Genomic DNA, 15,602 nt, shown 5'->3' with positions numbered 1-15,602 from the left:
ATAGATAGAAAGATAGAATTATTTTTGCTGAAGTTATTCAGAAATAATTCTCAAAAAGCTGTTAAGAACAAGGATCTCCTCCTACTTAGCCACACGATGGCTTTTACGCCTAAGTGTGTTAGCATTAATTACATCACCTAATATAGCTTCTTGTGTTCCAAAATGTTTTAAAACTGCTTTTTTTTTTTTTAGTCAACACTCAGTATTGGTTCATTCATTTCATTTGGTTTCCATGTTTTTTTAAAGGTCTAAAATAGGTTAATTCAACTCCTTTTTGTTTCTTTTTTCTGACATATTGGAAAAGTATGCAGACATGTTTAGCCGCAGAATCCCCTGTGTTTTAGATTTGTCTGTGATTAGATGCAGATGAAAGATAATAGGAAAAACTAAAAATGAAGTGATACTATGTAGTTTTCGTCCAGTCCCATCAGGAAACTCACAGGATGAACCCATTTGTCTAAAATTTGTGGATTCCTTTGTCAGTAGGTAAATACATGTACCATGTAATAGGATTCCATTGTTTCATTTCGAATCCTGTCGAGCTCCTTTTCATGCCTTATTATATTTTTCAGAACCTTCCAGTAATTGCAGAGAACATTCTTTTGTTCTCAGCAGAAGCATATTGACATTTTTAACATAACATGTTCACTCCTCTTTTTTTGTATATTAAATATTTCTACCATCCTAGTTTTGCAGACAGCTTTATTCACATCTATTGAGATAATTGTATCACTTTGTGGCCTGGCATGGTGGCTCACATCTGTAATCCCAGCACTGATGGAGGCTGAGGTGGGCAGACCTTCTGATACCAAGTGTGAGGTCGGGGGTTCGAGACCAGCCTAACCAACATGGGGAAACCTTGTCTTTCCTAGAAGCACAAAAATTAGCCAGCTGTGATGACAGTCACCTGTAGTTCCAGCTACTCAGGAGGCTGAGGTAGGAGAATTGCATGGACTCTGGTGGTGGAGGTTATGGTGAGCCAAGATGGCACCACTGCACTCCAGCCTGGGCAACAGAGTGAGACCCCATTAAAGAAATTGTATCACCTGTTTCCCTTTGTTTTGTCAAGCTAATATCCTAAAGTTAAACCAGAATCCCTAAAGCAAAATGAACTTGACTATCATGCAGTATTCTTTTTATACTCTTTTCATTGATATGATTCTGTTTGCTATTTTTTGATGTTTTCATCCAAGTCCATAAATAAGCCAGAAATTGAAATATTCTTTCTTGTATTCATGTCTGATTTTGGTGTCAAATTCCTTTTGTACTCAAAAAATAAATTAGGATGTCTTTTTTTTCTTGTTTGTGAAAGGGTGCCTAAGATTTGTGTTATTTCTGTTTTAAATATTTCATAAGATTCATCTGTGCTTTACATTTTGAGTAATGTTATTTAATTATGGTTTGAATTTTAATAAGTTTTATGTTAAAAAAGGAAATGCAAATTTTTCATTCATATTTCTGTTTCTTATTTTAATTTCTTTTAGCAATTTGGTAATTTTATCTAAGATTTTGAATAAATGGGCATAAAGTAGACCACAGTATTCTTCTAATTTCTATGTCATTAATATCTACAGTTATGTTCTATTTTTTATGTCTTATATTGCGTACTTTTGTGTGTGCCCTCTCTGATATTCTCAGGTGTTATCAATTTTATTAGCATTTTCAGAGAACAAAATGTATCATTATTGATGTCTTTATTATAGACTAGTTTCTCATTTCATTATTATTACTTTTACCATAGTGACTAGCTTTCAACTTAGGGCTATAAGACAGGGGATAAAAGAGAACAGGATGCACACATAAAATATGAATTCAGATATGCCGTTTTTCCTAATATCAGTACCCCTTCCAATATTTGACACTTTCTTACACTAATATATTGTGTTTATCTGAAATTCAATTGGACCAGAGTAGCCTGTATTTTATTTGACAACCCTATTAATACTACTTCTTATAGATTTAATGCCTGGTTGTTGATTTTTGTTTCTTGGGGTAGATATTTGATTATTTGCTTTTAGCCTTTGATTTTTTTTTTTACATTTGCAAAGGCTATAAATTAACTCTCAGCATAGTTTAGATGAGACACTCAATTTTTAGCATGTCTTAAGATTTCATTACCATTGTGTTTAAAATAGTTTTTACTTACTTTGTAAATATGCTTACAGAATGACTGGTGAAAGCACATTCTTTACAGCACTGTGGGAAACTGCTATTAACAATAGGATAAATAAATGTCTATTATTTTCAATGCAATACTAAAGAACAATTTTAAAAGAACCAGCTACTGATAAAGTTAACAACTGGGATGAATCTCAAATGCATTAAAAATAACTACGGGGTTATGTTATTCTGGCTGAGGTGCCATTGGCTAGAAAAGTACAGGACAAACTTTTCTGAGGAGTTAAAAACGTTCTATATCACAATCTCAGTGATGGTTCTAGAAGTATTTGTAAAACTTTTAAGAGATACATGCTTACAATTTGTACTCTAACCACTTGAAATTATATTTCTTTTTTAAATGCAATGTACAAAAAAAGAGATTGGTTCTGATTAAAACTGGAAAAGGATTTGCATCACCAATTACTGGTGGAAGAAAAAGCTATCACATGAAAAATATCAGGTCTTAATTGTCTCTAAAAAGCTTACTTAACACTACACATCACAAAAAAAGAAGCGTTAAATTCAGGTAACTTCATTCAATAATTAGAATTATGAGACATGTTCATATTTTATTTTACTATCTTCCCAATATAGCCTATGTTTTATTATATAATCAATATTATATGTAAAGAATCAAAACTGAAATAATATAAGCAATTCGTCAATGATCACAAGGTAGGAAAAGACAAAATAGAGATTTAATTCCGTATTCCTTGAGTTTAATTCTAAGACTAATTTATTTGTTCCACCAGCATTGATTGAGCATTTAGCACACCATGGTCCATTCCAGAAAATGAGTTTTCAGTTTTTAACAGACAGCAATCTATGGGTTATATTCCTTAGGATTTGAATGTATAAATAGTGCCAATGATATTTAATAAAATACAAAACACACAAATGGGAAAAGTGAGGGGAGGCCTTTATTTTACTTTCATTCATAGTTTTAATAATTTCTCTGAAGAAACTTTTATAGAATAAAACTTCAAACTAAATCTACCATGTCTCCAACTTGCTAAAACTCAAGTCAAAAATTATCCCCGAGTTCTGTCATATTACTTCTTACTGAGTCAAATTTTGATTCATTAAATACTTTTTCAAGTAGCCTCTCATTTAAAAAAGAAAAGAAAAATGATTTGTCAACGTGGTCTTCTGATAGGTGACATGACTCTGGTATTCTAATCAATAATTGCACTGCTGAGTTTTCTCCCCCATTCTGATAGGTGACATGAGTCTGGTATTCTAATCAATAATTGCACTGCTGAGTTTTCTCCCCCATTCTGAATTTGATTATCCACGGTTTCTGACTCATTCCTTTTGACCTTCAACTCCAGCATACTTTATTGACTATCAGTGACTTACACCCCAAGCCTCATTATTACTAGGAATTAATCCACCTCTGAGTTTTTTGAACTCTAAGGCTCTCTTAACTAATTATTTCATCTCTCTCTCTCTTTTATTTCATTCTGCACTTGTTAAGACAGTTATCGCATCAGATCATCTTCTCTCCTGGTTCTGAGTCCACTACCCATAATAGAATTCGAGGTTTACCAATTTAATTGTGCCCTAAGTTAATGTCTTTCATTGTCCTTTGCCTGCAAAGTCAATGACAGATCTCATGCACAATAAATCAACCATATTTTATCTTTCTTACTGCTTTGCTGCTCAGTCTAGGCTGTTTTTTCCAAACTTATGATGACTAGCTTCACCATAATTTCATGCAAAACGACTTTGGCCAGGTTCTCAGAGATACTTGAGAATGATTTTTCCCATCTCTGATTTACTCATTATAACTCTTCTTTTAGCAGCTGTTCAAAATATTTTCCACTGCCTTCATATCCCTAGTCTACTTCCACACTCCCCTCCTCGGTGATGGCTCTGGTTCCTTTGTCATTCTGGAGATAGATGACATTCTACAATCTACCATCTGTATGATGTTTCTAAAATAAAAACAAAATCCATCATTCACTCTCCAGTGCCATTATCTGGCTTCAGCTTATCTTCCCATCTGATGTTTTTTAGACACTCATAGATTCTACTTTTCGATTTTTTTAGCTTTTTCAATGTCTCAACTTATCCTGGCTTTCTCATACTTCCCTGCCTCTGCCTAGAATTTTATTTGCCCTTTGCTTTATTTATCTCTCTTCTGAACACATTTTAAGACTCACCTTCTTTTGGACTCCTTCCCCAAGCTACTTTAGGGGCAGCTCCCTATAACACCAGCCCTTCTGTTCCAAAATCACCTTGAACTTGCCGCTCAGATTTCTGTTGAATGGGTTCTAAGCAACTTGACATCCAAGACTAGTTTCCATTTAATAACTTTTTTATTCACACCAGTCACACTGTCTAACATGCAATAAAAGCCTAGTAGATTGTTACTAATATATTTTCAAAAATAAATGTTCTGAACATTATTGACAGCCACCTTGCAATTTCTGGATTGATATATAGAATAGCTCGCTTCCTTTATTTCTGCTATATTTATCTTTTTCTTTCTTTTTTCATTCATTTCCTTTTTATTCCCCAGGCATTTATCTTTCTTCCTCATTGCAGAAGTGGCAAATCTTTACTTACTGCCATAGCAGTGCAATTTGCTTTTGATTCTCTCCTCTTCCACCTCCCTGGAGTAATGTACCATATCATTCTACTTTATATTTTTTGTCTAAAAATATTTTCCCTCCTTTTCATGTTGAGAAAACATATTTTCTTAACACTGCTTCTAGGTAAAACTCTTTCGCATGCATTCCTGTCAAATTTCTCTCCTGCCCCCACAAGTCTAAACTCTCTCTGTGTATCCCTTTTCATTACTAATTTGATCCTTCACTAATGACAGTCTCATTTCTGCCATCACCATTCTATTGAGATTGCTTTTATTTGTGGTTCAAAATTCACTCTTCAGCCATGATCCCCAAGCTCTATATTCTTAACACCCGATAAAGCCCAAGTGTTCTAAACTAAAGAATCCTCCACCCAACTGTTAGAATGAGCACCCAACTGTTAGACTGAGGTACTGTTCCCTCCCTTTGTCTATATGTTTTATTCTTTGAAGTCATCACCTGGTGACCCTTTCAACTTAAATACCCTGTTAGCGTTACAGTTATGTGCTGCCTGACAACATTTTGGTCAACACCAGATGACATACAGTGATGATGGCTCTGTAAGATTATAATACATACTTTTACTGTGTCTTTTCTATGATTAGGTATGTTTAGACACACCAATATTTGGCATTGTGTTGCAATTGCTGTGCTAGTTTGTAGCCTGGGAGCAATAGACTGTATAATACAGCCTAGCTGTGTAGCAGGCTCTCGCATCTGTGATTATGTAAGTACACTCCATGGTGGTCACACAATGATGAAATTGCTTAGTGATACATTTTCTATAACATATCCCTGTCATTAAACAACGCCTGACTGTGTATTCAAAGCCAGACTCTATCTTCCTGGACAACATGCAAATGTAGATTTTGACCCATTTTGATAAATGGGTCTAGTATGGTTGCCATTGAATTAGAATTATGTGGAGCCTGACTGCCCTTTGGGCCACTGGCTACTCAGTTCTCTGGAGAGCTACTCAGACTTCCACACCTTACCCAAAACCTCTTTATTGCTGCAGAACCCAGCCTTCCAAAAACACCGTCATGCTCCTGGGGAAAACTCAGGATTGAGCTCCTATGAGCTTCTGGTCACTACATTTTTATTAGCTAATCAAGATATCCTCTTTTTGTGTTTTTCTGTTTACAGACACCTTATCTGATATATATTGATAATCTGTTAACACTGGATTTACGGCCAACAGTCTATAAGTCATACATAAATGAAGTGTTTCTAAAGGGTATTTTCTTCATAAGACACATCACAGCCTTCTTGCCCTTAGGAACACTAGACAACCCTTCAGCACTATACTTAGGCAAACTGTAAATGGCAAAATCACCAACAAGAAGCACAAAAATTTAAGAATGTGGCACTAAGTGGACTTGAAACAGATATTTGTTTATTATTTATTCATTTAATTTAGTTTTTTGAGATGAAGTCTCCCTCTGTCACCCAGACTGGAGTGCAGGTGCGTGATCTTGGCTCACTGCAACCTACACCTCCCAGGTTCAAGCAGTTCTCCTGCCTCATCCTCCCAAGTTGCTGGGATCACAAGCACCCATCTCCACGTTCAGTTAATTTTTTTTTTAGTAGAAATGGGGTTTCTGTATGCTGGCTAGGCTGGTTTCCAACTCCTGACCTCAAGTGATCCTCCTGCCTCGGCCTCCCAAATTGTTAGGATTACAGGTGTGAGCCATTGCAGCCATACAGTGCCCTGCCTAGACACTTGTTTATCACATGAAAGTTGAGGCAAGAACGCAGTGTCCACTTTGCTCAGGCTCAGCTGAGAATGTGCATGTTGAGTGGCTCCAAATTTTCCCCGCTCTGCACGTGTTGACAAATGACCTCAAAAGCACTGAAATATTGATTTTGAAGTAACAAATCAATTTCACCAAGTAGGTGAATTTACACACGTAAAATTCATGAATAATGAGAACCAACTTTATATATAGTTCTGTGTCTTCTTTATTAACTGGCACTCATTTAACAGCTGCTTAACTATTTAGAAACATTTTACAATAAAATCATTCCCACTTCCTTCAGAACATTCTCTTTCTTTGCTTGGCTAATTCTCCACATAGCTACAGTATCTCAAGCCAGAGCCCAACTTTTGCCCATGCTAAAGCACTATTTTCGCAATGTCATGTCCCTTTTACACAATTTGTACTGTGACAGATACTGTTTACAAATTGAAGAGGCTCTCAGTGATACATTTTTTTCCCCAAAGATGCTTTACTTGTCCTCTGCCTGGTAGAAAGATTAGACTAGATGGAACTAATTTAATGTAGTGCTGCAGTTCTGATAACATATATATTTTTTTTCACCTGTGCCTCCTCTCCTGCTATTGTGAGCCTTCCTCAATTTTCCAACTGAGAGCATGGGGTGATTCCTGTCCTTAACCCAACTGCACTATATCCTGACCTCTGATATTTGCTTCCCCAATATCATAAGACTGCTATAAATTCCAGTGTTCTTTATATATTTCTGCTTTGCCCTTTATCATTCTATCCAATCCAGTTTTAACTTTTGGCAAGTTACAAGAGAGGATTGGACTGATGTCTCTGTTTTTCTCTTCCAAAATCACTGAATTTGTCTGACAAGCCTCCCAGACTGCCAGAATTTTAGTTGGTTTCTTTGTTTCAGAAAGGTGATCCTCTAACTGTATGTTTTGCCTGAATTTATATGCTCAGAATTAGACATTATACTCAGGGAAAATGGCTACAAAATATAGGCTCATCTTTCCCCGGGTCGCAAAGATCTTGGTCCCTCAAAGCCCCATAAGCTTCAGCAGGTCCTCATTGCCTTCTAGGATATATATATTACATTACGTTTGTGTCTTAGCAGAAATATTTTCCCACGACTAGCTATCTATTACAGCCAAAAGTAGACCTCTTAATGAATTTTCCCTAAGAACTGTGTCTTCTTCCTACTGCTCATCTATTCGTGGTTGACCATCTCCAGTTTTTTGCCGGTTGACTGATTTTAATAATCGTGCAGATGAATTTCCATACAGAAAAGTGACTTTTCTTTCTTTGGCGCTTTTGTCTTCTGTACAGTATCTTGACCTGCGTAAATTATCGAGACTACTAATATTCAGATATCATGACAGCCACGAGTTTCTCCGTGCTTTTAACCTTACTTAGCTATATCTTTCTCATTGGGACTAAGACCTCTTTATTATTCATTTTCCATGTCCTTATCTTACATGATGATGCGTGGACACCTGTAGGTAGAATAAAAGTAAGATACGCATTTGTTTGAAATAAATTAATTCAATGCCTAAGTGTGCTTAGGTCTTAATGGAGAAAATAACCCAACCCATTATTTGGGTGTTTCAAGAAGGCTACCTTTTAGTGGAACAACTCTGTATTGGAATTTTTGTCTTAATAATAATAATTTTAATAAGTTTTAGACCCTGCTGAAATGCAAATTTATGTTTGCGAGTAATAAATTGAAATTTTTTTATTTCTCATTTTATTTTGAATGAGTTTATCAGATTTTTTTGTTTGACACAAAGAGGAAAATTTTCAATACAGTTATATTTAAGCTTACGAATAAAGAAAGGGAGATTTTATTTGTTTGTTTTTCTTTCAATGCTAGTGTGAGACTTTCTTCCAGAAATCCTGCCTGAAGCTGCCACACTAAATGCCTTTTTTCTGCGATCTAGTGGCATTTTGGTACATCTAGTACATTGCTTAGATTTATGTTTCATCTAATAAGTGACACTTCCTCAAATCACCATGAATGTCTTACCTGTGTAAAGTTTTCAGCACAGGACAATCACATGACAGACATGTTTCATGCTTTGGCAAGTTAGACAGAAGCCATCACCTTGTGATTTATAGGGTGCGAAGCATCATTTTAAATACTGAATGTGTATTAATGAACAAGCAAACAAAAATCCTCTTCCCGTAAGGAGATGATCTAATTAGGAAAATAGACAATAAAAATAAATATGTAATACAACAACATAAGGAGATGGTAACTGCTCTGGGAGGGAAACAGAGTAGAGTAATAGAGGGTGAGGAGAAGGCTTCTTGTTTTTGGAGAAGCCTGAGAGAGGTGATATCCAGAGGCTCTTTACTGGGAGAAGAAAGGGTAAAATCAAAGCGTTCAAAGCAGAAAAATGCTTGGCCTTTACAAGGCCAATGAGGGAAGTGTAGCTGGACTAGAGCTGGCTGGAGGAAGAGAGGCAGGAGTCAGGCCAGAGATGAGCCAGAGCCTCTCCTCTCATGGCTTTGTGGGTCACATAAATACTTTGCATAGTTTGGGAGTAAAACGGAAAGCCACTGGAGGTGTTGGAGCAGAGGACATGTGATATGATTTATGGTTTAAAAACTGATCTCAGATTGAAAGAGATAGAATGATGTCAAGAATAGAAACAAAAAGGCAGATTCAATGCAAGATCTCACTGGAAAATTACAAGGAAGCAAGAATGTGTACTGATCTTGTTAATCTGGCTGTGTTACGTGCTCATTGTCACTAGTCTGGGTTGGATTAAATATTGAATACCTAGACCACTTTCTATCACGATTCCTTTCATTAGCAAGTACTGTATTAGTCTGTCTCTACTTTACATGAGATCTTTATTTTTTAAATTAACTGAATTCCATACTTTATTCAGACCTTCTCTTTTCTTTGTCTTTGTCTGTTACAGTATTTCATCCAGAGATCACATTGCATTTAGTCATTAGGTTTCATTAGGCTTCTCTTAGCTATGATGGTTTCTCAGAATTCTAAAAAGGTGTTTAGCTTTAAAATTTTGAAGAATGTCTCTATGTTGGAATTTTAAATAATGTTCTTTATCATAATTAGACTATGGAAATATGTTTTGGAGAAGACTCAAAATACATACAGCAGTAAAGTATCACACTCATCACTTTATATCAAGGATATATATCATCAATATGACTCACCATTAATGTGAACCTTTACCATTGATCTTGAGATAGTGTTAGGATTCTTATTGAGGTTACCCCTTTTCCACCTTTCTTTGCTTTACTCCTTCGGAAGAGTTCCCATGTGAGGCAAGAACTTTACACTGAAGAGAGATGTTCCACCTCATTGAGAGTGAATTATCTATGTAAATTACTTTTCTGCATGGGAGATTTATCTCTTCTACTCATTTATTTAATCATTTCTTTATGTCAGTATATACTTCTATATCATTTATTTTATACCTTGCATTATAATCCAATACTACTTTTTTTTTTTGCTCAAATTTTTCCAGCTTTGGCCACTAAGAGCTCTTTCAGTTGACACCTGTGATCTTGTGACACTTGCCCATCCTTGTGGATGTTTCATATTTATTTACTTATTTTAAGCATTTTCTTACTTTCTGGGAGCTGAAACACAGCAGGCTTATCTTATACGTTTACTGCACCAGTCCTATACTCAGTCGTTTCTCCCAAGTGTCCTCATTCTTCTTCTTAGTGAGTGGAATTAGAAACCGAGGTTTGAGTGTCAGGTGTGTTCTTGGCTTGTCGGGTGTCACTGCTTCTAGGCCATTCGGTTGACAGCACAAGAATAATAGGTGTATCCTAGATATATAGAGAGATAGACAACTACACATACACATTTTTTGTGTAACCGCTTGTATCTATATTAAGCTATGCATTGGTTTACCCTGATTTCTCAACTATTCCATTTTCACAAGGATGGCTGCACACTTTTCCTTCTGCTGTAAGTGTACATTTGAACAGGAAGAAACATGGCTCCCAGCAATAGGCATTCATTTGCTTAAATGCTTAATTCTAGTATATATATATGTATAGCATCGTAAGAATTGCTAACCCAGAACCCTGTGGGAAGGAAGTTTTACTCAGCCTTTGTGCTTCTCTGCTGTTATACTTGACTTCCACTCAATACCAAAGTTACTTGGGACAGCACTTCTTCAGTGAGATTGTTGCAAACATTTGTGATCCAGTCAGATTCTGTGTCACACTATACAGTCCATCCTACGGTTTCCCGAATTCCTAAGTGGATTTTTTTTTTAATTGTATACATTAATGTACACATTTTGTGCTATGGGCACTTAGGAAATAGTTGGTGTCATAAGCCCACCATTATTGAGCTCATAAAACATTGAGAATACATTGGTGAGACCAGCTCCCAATACATCAACATGGGTTTAAGATCTCTCAAAGTGATCGATTGGTCGGTGAAAAAGAGAGACAAGGAGAAAGTTTTCTTTAAAGCTGGGCCCACGGGAGACACCGCATAATGCTGCTGCTCCATGGATGGCTGACATTCCCCTGAAAACCTCAGTTTTTTATTGTGCTCTTTCAACAGGGGAGGGGGAGCGACGTTACGCAAAGTTTCAGTGATAATTTTGCAAAAAGAATACATTTGCAAAAATTGGTGCACAAAAATCACAACGTGGTATTATAAAAGCAGAGCAATGTAAAGATAACTTTCTGTGTTCCAGCATAGAAATTATACACCTTAGCAAGAATATAGGTTAAACATAAACTTATCAGCAAGAACATATTGGGCTCACAGTGACAGTGGGAACAGGATCTGACACAGGACAACCAGCCTGACCACAAAGTTGCAGGAGGAGGGGCCTCCATGCAGGCCTGGAGGAGCAGTGGGAGAAGAAAGGCTTTTACATCCTGATCTCAACCACAGAGACAGACGCCCCTCATGCATCGGTTTATAGGTTCTCCATAAGGGTCGCATTCCCTTTCCAGAGCCATAATCAACATGCCTTTCCTGGGAAAGGAATCCGGGTAATAAGCCTCTCCATTACACGAGAAGCCTATTACGTGCTGTCATCTCTCTCTGACAGTCAAGCTACGTGGTTAGTCCCTTTCACAGAGTTCCTGTTTTAACCAGAACAGTTTCGCAGAGCAAAAGTTATAAGTTGCAGCTCAGCAGAGCCAAAGTTATGTCTTATCTCAGCATTTCACATTATCCTGCATTATCTCAAATATAATCGACACAGTAAGAAGCATCACAAAGCGAATAACTCATTTCTGGAAAATCAAATTCTAAGAAAATGTATAGGTTAACAATCAACAACAATTTCTTCTTGTTATTTCAGGTAGCTTGGGTTTTGCCAATTTTTCTAGAAGCTTGGGGTTGCTCAGTCACCACAGAAGGATTCAGAGTATTCCCAGCAAGAAGTTTCATAACCCTAAAAATACCCTGTTATTCACTCATTCAATACTTCTCTGCCTTCATCTCTAGCACCCACCAATCTTACTGTCTCAATAATTTTTATTTTCTAGAATACCATATAATTGGTATATGGTACATAGCCTTTTCAGATTGGTTTCTTTTGCTTAATAATGTACATTTCAGATTCATCCACTAATTTTCATGGCTTGATAGCTTGTTTCTTTTTATTGCTGAGCAACATTCCATTCTATGCTTGTAAGAAAATTGTTTATTCATTCATCTCTCTCTCTCTTTTTTTTTGAGACAGAGTCTTGTTTTGTCACCTAGGCTGGAGTTGGAGTGCCGTGGTGCAATCTCAGCTCACTGCAACATCCACCTTTAGGGTTCAAGCAATTCTCCTGCCTCAGCTTCCCAAGTAGCTGGGCTTATGGACATATGCCACCATGCCCGGGTAATTTTTTTATTTTTTATAGAGACGGGGTTTTGCCATGTTGGCCAGGCTGGTCTTGAACTCCTGGCCTCAAGTGATCTGCCCATCTTGGTCTCCCAAAGTGCTGGGATTACAAGCATGAGCCACCGCACCAGGCTCATTCATCTCTTGAAGTCTATCTTGATTGCTTTGAAGTTTTGACAATTATAAATAAAGCTACTGTAAAAATTCATATACAGGCTTGGGTGTGGAAATAAGTTTTGAAATCAGTTGGGTAAATATATAGGAGTTCACTTGCTAGATAGCATGGTAACACTATGTTTAGTGTTTTTAGAAACGCTCTGCCTTCCTCAGTGACTGTTCCATTGTGCATTCCACCAGAACAGAATGAGAGTTCCTATTGCCCTGAATTCTCCACAGCAGTTGGCATTGTCAGGTTTTTTTTAGATTGTAGGCATCATATTAGATGGTAGAGGTTTCTCATTATGGTTTTAGTTTGCCATTCCCTAAAGACAAATCATTTTAAGTTTCATTTGTATGTTTATTCAGTCTATTTATATTTTTCTTCATTAATATTTCTTCATTTATATGTTCTTAATTATATAATTGGGCAGGTTGATTTTAATTGTTGATCTTTGAGACTTCTTGCATATTTCAATATAAATCCTTTCTCAGATATGTTATTTGAAAATATTTTCTCCTTGTCTATGCTTGCCTTTTGATTCTCTTAATAATATTTTTCACAGAGCAGAAGATTTAATTTTAACGAAGTCTATATTATTATTATAATATTTTTCTTTTCGGATTGTGCTATTAAGAATTCCCACCCAGTTAAAAGTCACATAGGTTTATTTTCTTCTATGAGCTTTACAGTTTTGTGTTATATATTTAAGTCTATGATCTTTTTTGACTTAATTTTTGTGTAAGGTTATGTAAGGTTTGTGTCTGATCATATTATTTTGGACGTACACATCCAGCTGTCTCTACACTGTTTTTTGAAAAGACTTTTTTTTTCTATTAAATTACCTCCCCTCCTTTTTCACAGATTGGTTCACTGTGTTTGTGTGAACATTCCATTTTTGTATTTTGTATTCTGTTATATTTATCTATGTATGTATTTTTCACCAATACCACATGACTTGATTACAGTAGCTTTACCATTTGTCTTAAGTTAGGGTGGTGACAGCCTTCCAACTTGGTTCTTCTTCAGTATTGTATTGACAATTCTGAGTCTTATGACTTCCCATACAAATTTAACAGTTATTGTGTCAATATCCACAAAACAACTGGCTGAGATATTGAGTGGGAAAACATAGAATCTATAGATCAACTTAAGAACAGTTGACATCTTAATAATATTCAGTGTTCCAGCCAACAAGCACACAATATCTCTCACATACCTGAATTTCTTTACTTTCATCAGAGTATTGTAGTTTTATGCATATAGACTTTATACAAATGTTCATTTACTTAAGTCTAGGTATTTAAGTTTTGGAGCTACATTAAATAATACTTTTAATTTCAATGCCAATTATTCATTGCTGTTATATTTGAAAGCAATTAACTTTTGTATATTAACCTAGCATCCTACGACCTTGCTATAATCACTTACAAGTTCTAGCATTTTTTTGTGAATTCTTTAGGATTTTCTCCATAGATGATTATAACTGCAACTATAACTAGACCATTGGAGAACAAAGATAGGTATTTTCCTTTCTAACTAGTATAATTTTCATTCCCTCTATCTTTCTTATTGCATGCACTAAGATTTCTAGTACAATATTGGAGATACATGGTGAGACAGGCACATCTACTGATAACACATTCCCTGAATTTTTACTTTTCTGAGAAAGTTTTTATTTCTTCTTCACTTTTGAAGAATAATAACAGAGTACAGAATTCTAAATTGGTGTCTTGTGGTTTTGTTTTCTCATTCAATGACTTTTAGTATTTCACTCCACTTTCCTCTGACTTAATGTGGTTTCAGATGGGAAGTCATATATAATTCTTATTCCTGTTCTTCTATGGGGGAGCTGTCCCCTTCTCCCCATGTGACTTCCTTCAAGACTTTTTCTTTGTCCTTTGTTTCATGCAGCTTGACTATGATATGCCTAGATGAAAACTTTTCGGTTATTCACCCTGCATGGTTTTCTCTGTGCCTCCTGGATCTGTAGTTTATTGTTTGTCATTTATTTTTTAAAATTTTCAGTCATTATTAACTCAAATATTTCTTTTGTTTCTTCTTTTTCTGTTACTCCTATTATACCTATTTATACCTTTTATAATTATCTCTCAGTTTGGGGGTCTTCTGGCATATTTTTAATTTTAATTCTGTATTTCAATTTGGGAAGCTTCTATTACATATGTTCAGATTCAGTGTAAAAAAGGAATCCATTATAGGAAGTCTTCCTCTCTGCTGGAGTGTTTTTGTTGTCTGGCATTTTCTTTTGTATGTTTCTTAAATTTTCCATCTGTATGCATCTATTACCCATATGTTCTTGTGTATAGATGACTGTTTCTATTAGACCCCTTAATACATTAGTCCTCATTATTTTAAATTCCTGGTCTAATATTTCCAAAGTTTCTGCCATGCTTGATGCTGATTCTGATGCTTGTTTGTCTCTCCAGCCTGTATGTTTTCTTGCCTTGCAGCTTTGCAGTGTGTGTTGAAAGCCAGACTCACAGGTCGCTAGGCTGTGAGTATTCCTACTTTCCGTTCGTCAGACTACGAGTTGGTCTGTGTTCAATGTCTGCTCTAACTTCAAGTGACAGAGGTTTTATTTTACTCTAGTTGTTTTTTTTTTTAATTTTTCCCCACTTATGTGAGATGGAATACTAGAAGATATTGGAATTGCCTAATTGATGTTTTTCCACGTCAGATAAGGTTCTGGTAAAATAGTTTCTCTATAGAGAAGGTTTCTGTTATTTAGAATGCTCTGAGAGCATTTAAAATGCTTTTTCTCCCCCTCTCGCTCAAAACACAAGTAGATTTTTTTCTATTGTTCATTAAGGAAGGCTATGAGAACCATGTTTGGTAAAACTCATGAAATGTGGGGCACTCCTCATGAAATGTGGGGCACTCCTCAGTCTAGGCCCTCAGACAGTTTTTACTTCAAGCTAATCCATTCAGTGTTCAGTAATTCATCAAAATTATCATTCTCTTTTCCTACCACTTATTGGTTTCAGGATATTTTTCATTACTGCTGGAAGCAGGTCTTCACTATCCTTCTCTGTGTCCATCTGTTAGTCCAGATTTTTGAGTGGCAGTTTGTCCTATGACCTTGATTTCTGATGGATCT

The sequence above is a fragment of the Callithrix jacchus genome, chromosome 11 (assembly GCF_049354715.1).
Source record: "Callithrix jacchus isolate 240 chromosome 11, calJac240_pri, whole genome shotgun sequence".
Lineage (NCBI taxonomy): Eukaryota > Metazoa > Chordata > Mammalia > Primates > Cebidae > Callithrix > Callithrix jacchus.
The sequence above is the reverse complement of the archived record's forward strand: the minus strand, read 5'-3'. Positions refer to the sequence as shown.